At 41.5% G+C, this 11353-nt stretch overlaps 1 protein-coding gene across 5 annotated transcripts in view; it reads left to right on the top strand.

Annotated features, from left to right (window-relative positions):
• Nucleotides 1–705: 705 nt before the first annotated feature.
• The window catches only part of LOC146222334 (RAS guanyl-releasing protein 2-like), a 104294-nt gene continuing 93646 nt past the window's right edge, over nucleotides 706–11353 (top strand). For all 5 annotated transcript variants that reach the window (XM_084691363.1, XM_084691361.1, XM_084691359.1 and 2 more), the window contains exon 1: nucleotides 706–1560. The gene's annotated coding sequence lies outside the window, so the exon portion shown is untranslated. The remainder of the gene's footprint in view (nucleotides 1561–11353) is intronic.

The raw sequence follows: 11353 nt of genomic DNA, 5'->3' as shown, positions 1-11353 counted from the left end.
TTGAAAACGTTCTTCTTTGTAATTCCTTATAAGTAGCTTACACAGAGCAGCGCGTAGCTAAACTAGTATCGGAGATAGACGCTACCTCGGGCTGGTCTGGATGTAAATTCGGGGGCGTGACAAAGATACAGACCAGAGCCAATAAGAGGGCAATCACCGGTCCTACGTAGGACCGGTAGCTTTGTTGAAAAGCTAGCGTTTTACAGCCAAATTTTTTCTTTTTGAGATTTGAATAGGAAAGAGGTGTCAATGGACTTTGATATTCACGGTATGTTCATTTTACCCACCGAACTGTCGTTATTCAACTATGACAAGGCAAAAATCGGTTTTGCAGTCAATTGCCCCTTTAAATGACTGCTGATACAGAGTGGTAGCCTACACAACCACTCTGCTTATAGCTGTCTCATTCCTTACATTATGTATTCTGAATCAGGTTTAGAAGTGCGCCACAACTTTGAACCAGTTTGTGACGTCTGAAGCATTGAACGTCATCAATCACGAGGCATCGTCATTTGACACAAGCTCCAAACCACTTTTTCGAAACAGGGCATATTGGTTTTGCGACACGAGCATCGATGCGTCAGTGCCATACGTCCCTTCCCTAGTCATTTTCACCCAGTCCCTAACTCGACGCTGCAAGTAGCGTCTTCCGAATGTGAGACGAATGTCGAAAGTCGAATATGAAACTAACTTCACCTCGGTATGTTTAGTATCTGCTCGGGCAGGCGGCTACAAGTTTAGATAAACACACGAGGACAGATGCGATTTGATTGGATTGTCCCAATCTCTCATAAGCAGAAGAGTTCTGAAGTTCAGACAAGCAGAGCTAGCAAGGTTCCTTCCGACTTTCACAACTTGGGCATTTAACTCGAACACACGGCTGACATTCGGGTTAAAACTCGTGCACTCGTGAGCCCGGAAGCATAGTTTATCAATAGAATGACCCAAAAATGTATTCAAAATGACTCTCCCACAAATGATTGACTCTCACAACATTGCAACAGTTTAGAAAATAGGCTACCTAGCCCCTAGGGATTAACAACTGGTTTTAATATGTAGGCTAACTCAGGTTGTTGGGCTGGTGAAACTATTTTGGAAGGGAGTAGAGCCTATTGGTGTTACGCAGCCTCCGCGAACCACCATCAGTAGGCAGTACTGGGAAATTGAAGAAGTCAGATTTGAATAGTCAGATTGAACAGCATTGGAGTTTGCACGGGGAACGGAGAAAGACTAGAGGAGATCCAGCTGCAACAGACATCGTTTTAACTGTCTCTTAGTGGAGATTGTTGGCTTCATTTAAAGAGTTGGACCTGCTAATGTAACTGGACCTGTGCCATAGCGAAGCAATACGGATATCTAATGTTGCTTTAGCTTCTGAATTCGTGGTTTTGGATAGTTATGCCGCGAGCTTGTGCTGTGAGGTTTTTACTATAGCTATTTAAGACCATACGACGCTTGTTGATCATAAATCATATGTTCAATTAGCAAATCTCTCAGTCTAGTGTGAAATAATCATTTGCACTGGGCATTTCGTGGGATGGGACTCAACACACTCTGAAGGTAAGGGTAGCATAATTAGCAAGTCTGTTTGTATTTCTGAACTAAGATTTCGAGACCATACAATATTACAATGAGACCTCAATATTCTACTTATGAATTTAACGCAGGTTAAATTCCAAACAGTCCACATTTGGCGTTGAATGGATTATGCTCCTAAATGTAGCCTGTATGCTGGGGATGTGCAAGATTCTTATGTATTCGTGTTAATATTAAGTGAATGGTGTTAAGAGCAGTTATAAGTCAGCCTTATAAAATGTGTTGGTAAGCAGGCACTGGTGGCGAGTTGGTGCATGCGTTTCCTAACCTCACTGATGTTTTGGACGAGATGTAGCTTGTAAAAATGCCTCGGTGGTTAGTTGTCATGTTGCATCTGCAGCTATTGATAAGAGATTAGGCTCCAGTTATCATGTTCTATTGATATTCAAATGGTTGAGTGTTCGTAAATCGAAGAGTCGGATGGGAGCTTTCGAGCACACTGTAACCTGTGCAACACATTTGCAGGTAATTGGGCTTGAGAGTATCTTCCCACCCACTTAATCAAGTGGGCCAATTTCACCTTATATAACTAAAACCAATTGTCATAGTTAGTTCAATATGGTTTATTAGTCTCGTATGACAGGGATTCCCAAAGTGTGGTGCGGGCACCCCTGGGGGTGTGCGAGCTGCCTTTAGGGGGTGCGCGAGAGGAAAAATGTAATGGTGGTCTAATGGTGTAATAATTAATATAAATTATTATATGGAAACGACAGTACGAGCATTCTGATTGGCTAATGGGTAGTCATGCCAGCCGTGTATTGATATGTCACATCAGAATTTTGATTTGGAGCACGAAAGTCTTGAAATTTGAGTGACAATGTTGCCCGGTAGACCGCATAGTCTTAGGCGGCAGCCATGTCTAAACGTCATGTCACAAAGTTAATCATTTTACAGTCAGTTCTAAACCCAAAAAAGTCGAGCAGGGCAGCTTTCAAGAGATATGGGAATTCTGTTTTTAGCCAGCTGGTCCGATTATTTTTGTGATTTGTGTAAAACTGGCAATCCGCTTCACGTCGTGCCTAACAACTCCCCTTACCTATTCTAAAATCAAATCGAATTTATTTGTATAGCCCTTTTTACACGCAAACATGTCACAGAGGGCTTCACATACGCCCATAGAACTGCCCCTCAACCAACCTCAACCCTCAAGGAAGACAAGGAAAAACTCCCAACGGGAGAAAAAATGGAAGAAACCTTTGGAGGAGCAATTCAGAGAGGGATCCCCTCCTCCAGAGACGGTTGGTAAGAGAGAGGAGCAGAACACAAGCTTAACATAGTCATACAGTGTCAATGGGTTTTGAAACACCAAAATCCATTGTTCGGCTTTATAGACGTTGGATGGAAACGGGAAACTCGCTGTTGGCCGTCATGGAGACTTGATTCCGGTAGACGACCTGGTCCAGCGTTGGTAGACCAACGACCAGGCAGGCCCTGACAGCTCAAACCCCCCACACCACAGGGGATGTGTGGGGGGGGACAGAGAGAGGAGAACAGGGATTAGAGAATGCCAGGAGCAGCTAACAGTTACAGTCCTAATAGAATGAGATCCCCACCGGTCAAGTGTGGACTAGTGCAGCAATTTAACAGAGCTAAAAGGGTATTTGATGCAGCCCCACACACCAAGACAGCGACAGCCTGACATTAAATCTGTTCCGGGAGAAATAACTCTAAAATAGGTTATACTTATACAAATAAGGATGAAAACAACCATTCCCCTGTTGTCTCCAACAAGTAACAACAACTAAAACAATAACAATATACAGCAACGGAACTATAACAGTAACAATATACAGTAACTGGTTTACTTTATTTGTAACATCTAGATGGGCAGTGTGAACATAAGCTATAATTACAATTTAAAAGTTACATGTGATACACACATAGGCAAACGCGCACCCCAGGTTTACCTAAAAAGTACACATACTTACCTTTTAACACTCATAGGATTGACTAAACAAGTTTTAAATGTCGAAACAGTATCAGCCTCCTTAATTGAGACAGGTAATTTTTTCCAGAGAAGAGGTGCTCTATATGAGAACGCCCTACCTCCAGCTGTTTTTTTCTTAATTTAGGGTATTACCAGATAGCCGGCATCTTGAGATCTTAGAGTCCTTGCGGGGCAATAGGGTGCAAGGAGACCGGAGAGGTACAGTCGTGCAAATCCATGCAGAGATTTGTAAGTTAGTAGTAAAACTTTGAATTCAGCTCTGGCTTGGATAGGGAGCCAGTGTAAAGAGAAAAGAGTAGATGTTATATGATCAAACTTTCTTGTTTTAGTCAATAGTCAAAAATCTGCGCAAAACACGGCCTCTTGGGGCTTATTGCTTAATTTTCATACAGTGGCCCACAGGTGCACACCACAGCAACATTAGTGAAGCAAACAAAAGTTGAAAACAGAACAACATTAACACACAACACGACATTAACGAAAACAAAACATTTATAAAAACGCTACATTTCAAAAACCAGTCTACTACTTGCAACACAACAGCATTGGTTCACACCACCAACATCAGCCGAGAACACTGCAGCATTAGCACAAAACACAACAACATTTGCAGAATCGCTGCATTTCAAGTTCGCATTTCAAGTTCACACCCAATCGTTCTCCAGACCACTAGGGGCAGTGCAAATTGGAATTAGTTGGGTTCTCGCCAAAATAAAAACTAACTGTTTGACAGCCAGTCAATTTGAAATCAAGAACATCAACCAAGAACACAACTTAAATTCACAAATAAAAGTTGGTTTTATTATATTTTAATTATAATCTTATGTTTTACAAAATTCACGCCCTCTCTTAGTTTCAGTGATGTTGTACTGCGTTATGTTCGATAGCAAACCTCCAAAAGGTACATAAGTGTGGTTTCATGTTAATTTACTTCGCTTGATTTTACAACAACAGGTAAAACACCAAAAACACCCCATTTTGCATGCACTGACTGCACCTAGTGGTCTGGAAAACGATTTGGTGTGAACTTGAAATGCAGCGTTTCTGCAAATGTTGTTGTGTTTTGTGCTAATGCTGCGGTGTTCTCGGCTAACATCGGCTGATGTTGGTGGTGTGAACCAATGCTGTTGTATTGTAAGTAGTAGATTGTTTTTTGAAATGTAGTGAAATGTTTCGTTTTCGTTAATGTTGTGTTGTGTGTTAATGTTGTTGTGTTTTCAACTTTTGTTTGCTTCGCTAATGTTGCTGTGGTGTGTACCCGTGGGCTACCGTATTTTCACAAAACAAACACATGAATTATAAAAATTAAAAACTTTAACTTTCAAAACATAACATACATAATTTAATAAATAAATGCATTTCAGCTCTTGCTGCCAAAACTGTTACACTAGGTAGTCAAGCTTGTGCACCTAACTTAAGCTCATTCAATCAGTAACAAGTAACATTCATAAACAAAATGCTCAACTGGGAATCGGGCAAACTGTCAGAAGGGACATATAAAGCTATCACTAATAATAGAGGAGAAGGACAGAGAGAGAGAGTGAAGAATCGGAGGTGATAACAGGGAGGTGCGTTGGGGATCGACTGGTAGAAGAACTCAAGTGGGAGTCAGAGAGAAATGAGACGGAGGATACCGAAAAGGAGGAGGGATAGCAAAGACAAATCGGGAGCACATACGCCCATCGCGTAAGTCAAGGTGAAAAAAGAGGAAACAAGACCATCAGACTGGGGAAAAAAAAAGAGGAAATATGATGAAAAGACCTAGGTCTTGGCTTCACTTGGATCGGCAATGCAGATTGCCTAAAGCCACAGTGCGTCGTGTACAGTGAGGTTCTGGCTAACAGCTGTCTGAAGCCCTCTTATTTACGTCACCACCTGAACACCAAGTCTAAGTCAAAAAATCTCAAATATTTTTGCGAAATTGGAGGAATTACATTTGTTCATTTGTTGGGTCTACAAAGAACGCACTACGGGCTTCATAACTGCTCAGTTACAGAATAGCAAGAAAGGGGATACCTCACACAATCGCCGAAGACGTGTGCTTGCCAGCTTCCAAAGAGATGGTGGAATGTATGCTTGTAGAGAGAGAAGCAAAACATTTGGACATGATCCTGGTGTCCAACAACACTGTCGCACCGCATCGATGCTTTGTCTGAAGACATCTTGGCTACATTAGTCGGTTGCGTGAAGAAGAGTTTTACTCTCTGCAAGTAAACAAGTCTACAGATGTGGCCAATCTGGCTAATCTTCTGGTGTATGCAGTTAACCTTTTGAAGGCACGGTGCAGGTCGATTTTTTTGTTCTGTCTCCCCCTTGCTACCCGAACAACAGGTCAATAAATCTTCAATTTAATAGACACCTTTATGAGCACTGGGAGCAATGGGATCGACTGGACAAGCTGCGTGGGAATCTGCACCGACGGGGCAAAATCGATGAAGGCTTATAGGGCTTATAGCTCACATCAAGAAAGTCTGTCCATCCATTCTCTGGTTACATTGCAGTGTTCACAGAGAGGCCCTTGCAGCCAAAAACATGCCCGCTGATCTACTTTCAGTCCTCAATGATGCTGTGAAACTGGTGAACTTCATTAAAGCGCATCCGCTAAATTCTAGACTGTTCACACTTATGCAATGAGATGGGCAGCGAACACAAAGCACTGCTGCTGCATACTGAAGAGCGTTGGTTGTCCAGCAGCAAGGTGTTGACAAGGATTTTTGAACTGCGGCACGAACTTCAGCAGTTTGAGGACAACCCTTTTAATTTGGCCTCCAATCTGCATGACGAGGACTTTCTGCTGAAGCTTGCTTATCTGGCCGACATTGGCCGCGTTTCCCAGATTCGATCGTTCTTAAAGACTTAAGAAGGCTCTTAAGAAGGGTTCGGCTAAGAAGGAGCACTAAGATAGTGGTGTTTCCCAGACGCGTTCTTAACTGCCTTCTTAAGATCCCGCCAAAGAAGCTTCTTAACCCTTGTGCTGCCTTCGGGTCACATGACCAAAAGGTTCATAACGAACCATCGTTGTGTTTACCCAATTTTACCCAATACAAAAGCAAATAAAAATAATTGTATTTTAACCTTCGCAATGTGGGGGGTCTGAGACAGCCCAACGGTTAAAAGAAAATGCTTCACTTTGTTTTTGTATGCGGTAAAGTTGTCGCAAACGACGGTGGGTCACAATGACTGATGGGTCAGAATGACCCGAGGAAAACACAAGGGTTAAGAAACTCTTAGTGGGAGCTGTCCACCGCCGTGGTGTTGAAACTAAATCAATCGATGCCAGGAAAATCGATCACCCACCACTTTATCAGCGCATGAATCACGCACAACACCGTTATATATTTATGTAAAAATATAAATGTGCTACGCTACGACAGGAAACCATGCACGCTGTCCGAAATTATCATAAAAATTGTAATTCGTTCTCCCCAATGTTGACTCCATGGCTACGGCCTTGAGCCCTATACATGATAGTTGATATGGGTTATGTGATGGTAGTGGGTTTATTTTTGGGAGTAGGGTGGCGCTGATATCATTGCTTGGTGACTGGTGGTGACGGGGTAGGGGCTAATAGACATCAAAAGAGCTCCTCACCTGTTGATTAGCAGCGAGAATATGCTATATTGCAGCCATGGTGTCTCACTTATGTGGACTTCAGCAATACCTTTATATATAGACTGGCAGGTGGAGCCTCTCTTGATGAGGTTCCAGCCGAGTTCAATTACACCCGTCAGTTTCCCTGATATCTGTGAAATACCACAGGGTTGTTGATGTTTTTATATCTAATGTGTAAACTCATGCAGATGCGGAATGTTTGTGAAAACGTAATGAGTGATAGTAATGATGATTCATTTTATTTACGTAGGTACAGGAACACATGGGCAATTATTTATTTTTAATATCGTTATTTTTCTTCTTATGCTATAATTTTTCTTGTTCTGCAGCTGTGGGCGCACATTTATCATCACGCATGGTTTTGGTATTCTTTTGAGTGTCAGATATAACTTTCCCTGACGCGGCTGCAGTGAGCGTTTGGTCGCTAAGAGGGCTGTTAAGAGTGGGTCAGGCTGATCTTACATTTCCTTGTGAGTGAAAGATCTTCTTAAGCTAACAACGACACCGGGAAAAACGTCCTTCTTTCACAGCGCTCTTAAGAGCGCTTCTAAGAAGCTCTTGGCGCTTAAGAGCTTCTTAACAAATCTGGGAAACGCGGCCATTTTCTGTTCTGAATGAACTGAATTTAAGTCTGCATGGAGTCAGAGTTTCTTCGTTCAACACACAAGACAAAATAGAAGCTATGATCAAGAAGCTACGGTTCTGGACAAGCTGTGTGAGTAGGAATACGCTCCTGGTATTCCCTACGCTTCAAGCAGCTGATTGAGCTGTCATCCGATGGAGCCCTGCAGTTGCAGTTCAAAAGAAAGCCACTTGTGGATTTTTGGACCCAGGCAATGCCAGCATACCCAGTCCTTGCAAAGCAAGCCTTGAGGGTTTTGATGCCCTTCACCACAATGTATCTGTATGGGGCTGGTTTCTCTGCTCTGACAGCAGTGAAGACAAAATATTGGCAAAGACTGGATGCTGGTGAGAAGGATCTGCAGCTTAAACTGTCTTCAATTGCGCCAAACATCGCAGAGCTTTGTGCAGAGATGCAGGCCCATCCGTCACATTAATATACGTAAGTATGTGGCCAAATGTTATTGTTATTATTGCAACTAGGTTACTGGGAATACTCACATCTCTCACTCTCTCCCCTCCTTCTCTCTCTTGCTGCAGGCTGAGCCATCTGATGTGAAAATCCTCAAATAAACTAACTCCTAATTTTTATATGATTCAGATGAATGTAACCACTATTTATGATTAATTGTAAATTAAATGTGATGCAATCTGCCTCTGAGCCTGTGCGTGTGTCCTCGCCATCCTTATTGCTCTTTAAAATATTTTCAAAATGGCCTTGTGTAACTGAAATGTTTTGAAACTTTGTATACTTTGAATATGTTCTCAATTGTGTACATGTTAGCCAAAGAACGCCAGCAAGATTGGCACGTGACTTGAGCATATAAATTGATGTGTTACTGTCAAATAAATCTATCTTGTTTCTCTCCCATGAGAGCTAGTCAGAAAACGTGTACTGAGTGTTTCTTTCATCCGCACTGTTAACACTGGGTCAAATACTTACGCCAGGATTGCTGCAGAAACCTACTCTGCTAACACAGGGCGTTTTCACCCCTGTAGTTTGTTTGCTTTGTTCCGATTTAGGGATTAATATGATAAATGTTGCAGTTGCCCCTTTGTTCGGTTTGTGTTTACACTGCAACATTTAACAGCGGACTAAATCTTGTAAACAAACTCCACGCGCTAGCAAACTGTTCTCTCATTGGTATGATTTGAATGCGGCTATAAATAGGCTGTTGCTTTTTTTTTTTCCAAGTGTGGGGGAGTGGGGGTGCATGAACCCGGTTGGTATGTAAAAGGGGGTGCGTGGCCTAAAAGGTTTGGGAACTGCTGTAGTATGATATATAATGTCAACTTAAAATCTGAGGGGTCTCATAATAGCCTACATGCAGCATAAGATTTTTAACAGTTGTTCATTGATTCCTCAAAATAACCACAGTTACTGTATTGCAAGACCAATACATTTCTCATTGCATCTAATGTAGGGATATGTTCATGCACCTGCTTGCAGCAATGCAATACATAAAACAAGGGGAGGTCAAACTCTGGGTTAACTTAGTTTTGCTTCAAATCCACCACCTTGATTACATGGTGTCTGCTAGGGGAGATGAAGGGAGGCTTGACTCAAGTTTTTCGCCCATTGCCCATGAAGCAATGGGGGATTAAGCTGTAGCTCTGGTGTTAAGTCTGACGTTGATTTGGTCTGTAGCCACCTCCCTGATTTGACCAGCGTTTCTAGCTGTTTTATTGTTTTGGACGTAAGGATTTGACTTGTAAGTTTGTCTGTAACAGTCCCAGTAAAGCCTATAAATCTTGGTCCAATTCACCAACTTGTTCTGGGAAATTACTGCCGGAAAAAAAGGTCTTCTGAGGTTAGACTTCATCAGTTAGTTTGGTGCACCTTATGTTGTGTGACAACCTGATTTTGTTGTTGATGAACTACAGTAATTATTTTAATATAGGACAACCATGAATACTGTGCTCTTCTGTATCCGTTACTGATTGAAAGAAACTAACCATCATGCAAATAAAGTGTCTGTATTATATTTCCTGCGTAACCTTTATAGCTGGTACTCTGGGGAGGCTAGGCATTACACTGATGCCTATATGAAGCATTTAGTATGATGTTCTGTCTACCATACCTGGTCAAATAGCATTAAATTGTTTTCAAGTTTTGAAAATGTTCTTGAAATAAAGACAATTTGAGATGTATGTAGTCCTTACATTCCTTCCTCTGCAGTATTTAACTGTAATATATTATACACACTTTTAGTCATCTCAGACACTGATCCAGTGTCATGGCTGTTGGATTGGTTAGGCAAGCAAGCCTTAATTGCATTCTTTATGAGAACTTAGGCTAAATACAGAGGAGAATAAACATGATTATATAAAGGTGATGCAGAGGTACAAAATGTATCCACTGAGAGCAAAATAAACCAACAAAGAAATTAATTACAGGGAGATGCTCAGAGGCATGCATTGCCATCACTGGTTTCCATGCTACAGTGCACTACTCATCTTTCATCTGTCCCCTCTCCCTTTCTATTCCTCCTCTTCCTTCTGTAACATGATCTGTCAACTGGCTTGCTGTCTGAGAGAAAGATTGAAGTAGCCATAAATAAAGTTTTTAAGATTAACCGAAGTGAGGATCAGGGGCGGATCTAGAGATTTTCATTCGGGGTGGCAATGGGGTGGCAGAAGGAAGTTGTTGGGTGGCCTCCTGGAGGCGAATCAAACCCAAAGTAGGGGGGTACAGTACGCCCTACGGTAAATTATTATGCTAGAACATTGTAGTTTAACTTAAACAGTAACAATATTATTTCTTGAAATGTTCTGTAATGTACAAATAATATTTTTCCATGGGAAGATTGAGGTTCATGTTGTTTGATTTTAACTTGTTTCACTACATGGTTCTTCCTTTTGGGACTGTTTTTTTACAATGTATGCTTCATTTTTCGGCTACCCACAATGTTTGGGGCTATCTCGTCGTATATCCACTTTTGTAAAGCTCTGTCTTAAATCTGTCTTTTTTAATGCTAAATGCATTACATTTTTTTGGGAGGCTGTATTTTTTATTGGGGTGCTGGCTGCCACCCCTTGCCACCCCTTAGATCTGCCACTGGTGAGGATAGACAGTTGTTAAGCATAGTGGGAGAACACATTTAAAGGCAGTGGGCAAATTTACAGCTGTAGTATACATTTTGATAAGTAGAAGAATAGCATTAGTGGGCAAAATGTGGATTACTATGACCTACCGTGTTAACATTGTGATATGCTGTCTTCAAGTTCTATACTTTTCAACAGGTGTATGATTCGCCTCACCTTTAGTTATGTTCACATCTGCCTGTTATAGAAAATGTGTGTCTACAATTAAGTTCCTGGTTATCTGGGGCTACGTTAAATTCAAGTTTATGATTGTAGCCATGTAGCCACCTCTACAGATACTCACATGCAATTTCTTATCTAAAAAAAATATATACAAATCATCATCTATTCTGAGCAACCCTGATATGGTCTTTATTCTTCATATATTACTTATACTCCCTGTGGGCAACACTAAAAACAATACAGGAAATACGGTTGTAAGTAGTTTTGGTAGGGAAATATAAACAGGAAGTAGTCAGTCATACTGTTAGG

This window comes from Hypomesus nipponensis, chromosome 25, assembly GCF_054491055.1.
Source record: "Hypomesus nipponensis isolate SF chromosome 25, ASM5449105v1, whole genome shotgun sequence".
In the NCBI taxonomy this organism is placed as follows: domain Eukaryota; kingdom Metazoa; phylum Chordata; class Actinopteri; order Osmeriformes; family Osmeridae; genus Hypomesus; species Hypomesus nipponensis.
This window is presented reverse-complemented; position numbering and strand designations above follow the sequence as displayed.